A 3,288-nucleotide genomic window follows, 5' to 3' on the forward strand; every position below is an offset into this window, starting at 1 on the left:
TTATATTAAAAGGGCAACTCAAACCACCATTGATTTTCAGTACACTTTCAATATTCTCATAGAGCACTTTAATCAAGGCAGTAAAAGCAGGTGGAAAACCAAATGTTTCGAAACTGTGCCATAAAAACTGATGATCCACCCGATCAAACGCCTTTTCTTGATCTAGGGAAATTAGGCCACATTTTTTACCAGACAGTCTAGACACTTCTAAAACATCCCGAATCAAGGATACATTATCCACAATTGATCTATTAGGTACACAATAGGATTGATCTAAATGTATAATCTGTCCAATTACTTTCTTCAGTCTATTCGCCAACGCTTTTGATAAAATCTTATAATCAGTACATAGTAAAGAAACAGGCCTCCAATTTTTTATCTCTTTGAGGTCCCCTTTCTTGGGAAGCAAAGTTAGAACCGCTCTTCTACAGCTTAGTGGCAGTTGTCCTTTGTCCAAACTATCACTTAAAACCATCAGTAGATCATCTCCCAACAAATGCCAATATGCCTTATAAAAATCAACAGGCAACCCATCCAATCCGGGTGCTTTACCATTCTTCATACCCTGCAAAGCATTCAACAATTCCTCTTTTGTTAAGGGATCTATCAGTTCTGCATATGAATCTTCATTTATTTTTGGTAGATTGGACACAAACTCAGCCATTAACTGGCCATCAACCACGCTTTTCGAATACAGCTCTTTATAAAACCCGACAGCCCTTTTTCGAATATCAGAGGCCTCAGTCAGAGCTTTCCCATCTTCCGCCCTTAAACACTGGATACTTTTCCTTTGGCCATTTTTCCGTTCTAAACTGAAGAAGAACTTGGACGGGGCATCCATTTCAGAAAGACTCTGAAATCTGGATCTAACCAATGCCCCCTGAGACCTTGTACCTAATAGATCTGCTAAGGCTGCTTTTTTCCCTTTAAGAGCCCGCAATTGGTTTGGATCTGCAGAAACTTCATTTAGAGCCTGCAGTTCAACAATATCCATCTCTAGACTTCTCATTGATTGAACCATGTCTCTAGTAACATTGAAACTGTACTGATTACAAAATTGTTGTATTTGCACTTTCCCAATCTCCCACCACTGTTGTTGAGATGTAAAAGAAGACTTTTTAGTCTTCCACCCCAACCAAAAAAAGGAAAAACACTTACAAAAGTGAGCATCTTCAAGTAAAGCACTATTAAAATGCCAATAGGCACTTTTATGTTTCACAGAATTAATAAAAACACATGCTACTACCATTAAGTGATCAGAGAAACCAACTGGACAAATATCACAAGATTTAAAATATTGTTTCTGATGTTTAAAACAATAAAACAAATCCAATCTTGCTAAAGAAATGCGGTTTTCTTTCACATGCGCCCATGTATACTGTCTTTCATTTAAATGAAAAGTTCTCCACACATCACAAAGTTGACAAATTTTGCTCACCTTAATTAATTCCCTTCTTGAAGCTATATGAGGCTCCATGTGATTTCTGTCTAAATCATTACTTGTACAATTAAAATCTCCACCCAGTACTAAAACATTTTCTGTATTACATTGTTTTAGACTATCACATACATTTCCAAAGAACAGCATTCTTTCGTTTGATTTTACAGGCGCATACACATTTATCAATTCCATAATAACATTTTCAAACTTTGCTATTATCTTAATTAGTCTACCTTTTACTATTTCTGTAACATCATACGATATTGGTAGACAAGTCTTTGAAAACAACACAGCTACCCCGGCACTGCGAGCAGTTTTATGACTCAGAACAATACTTCCTTCCCACTCTTTCATCCATTCAACTTCATTGTCCTCTGTACTGTGAGTTTCTTGCAAAAGCATGACATCTATATTCTTTAATTTCATTAACTCATAAATCTGCGCTCTTTTGCTTGCATCCCTTGCCCCATTTACATTCAGGGAAGAAATCTTAAAATTGCTCATTGTGAGGGATGAAAAAAACACAAAAAGCCAGATCCATATTCCACCATTTATCTTGTGACAAATCATTATTCAATGCTTGAGGACGCACCTTTTGTACAATCTTTTTAAGTCGATACAGCTCAGGATTTGACAAACATCCTTCACCCTTATGTTTCATTAATGTTTTTGCTGAGTCAATAAATAAGGAAAGATCAGGAAAATAGTCTATGACCTCAACATTCCTCATTCCCTTTGTACGCTGGAGAAAATTTTTCATTCTTTCCAAACTGTAACCACTATAGTCTTGTCTCACCTCTTCCTCAACTTGAACTTCAGAAGATTCTTGCTCACTCTCAGAGCCAGACAAATCACTTGCATTCCGAACCTCCCGAGAACTCTTAATAATATTTTCAACTTGTGCCTTTTTCCTTGATGAACTTACACTCTCAACAACATTAGACTTTCTTTTCACTTCTGGCACTTTAAATGCTGCTTCGTCCTCTTTGAGTAAATCACCCACCATCTCATCCAGCTCACTATCCATTATCTCATCATCTTTTTTCTCACTACTCCTCACTCTACTACTACCTGGTTCTTCATTGCCCACACTCAAATCAGAAACCTCACCAACTTCACTTACTTCTTCCACCCTCTGACTTTCATCAAGATTTTGAGACACACTTTCCTCTGTACCATTTGATACATTTTTGTCTGGACACGCACGTACCAAGTGCCCCACTTTCCCGCATCCAAAGCATTTCATACTCTCCGTTGTTGCAAAAATTACATAATCGAAGCTATCAACTTTGAATTTAAAAACCACATTCAGTTCATCGATATCGCTTCTCAAAATGACATATACTTGTCTGCGGAAAGACACAACGTGTTTCAACAACGGGGATTTACACCCTAAAGGGATTTTTTTAATAGCCGAAACCAACTGTCCGTATCGTGATATTTTCACGTTGCAGTGCTTCGTCACTAATAAATGGAGGCACGTTGGAAAGCAAAACCTTTCTTGCTGGGTTAACCAGTGGAAAGACCTTAACCAAACTATCATCGATAACTATCCCTTTTTCAACGGCCGCATTCACTTTTTCAATTTTATCTAAAAATAACACCACCGCACCATTCATTCTCGAAGCCGAATGAATACTGCTGTGACCAACCACCGCTCCTACCGCTAAAACACATTGTTCGACTGAGCACTCAACTCCAACCGGCACTTTAATTCCATGCTGCCGGGTGAGTTGCTTATAACTCGTCGTCTCCGCATTCGCCATAGCCGTCAGTTTAACCAAGACTGGCTAACCTTACCTCAATCTTCCCAGTGCTTTGTGACCATATAGAGTGAAAACGTGAAG

Source organism: Barbatula barbatula (assembly GCF_947034865.1).
Source record: "Barbatula barbatula genome assembly, chromosome: 5".
In the NCBI taxonomy this organism is placed as follows: domain Eukaryota; kingdom Metazoa; phylum Chordata; class Actinopteri; order Cypriniformes; family Nemacheilidae; genus Barbatula; species Barbatula barbatula.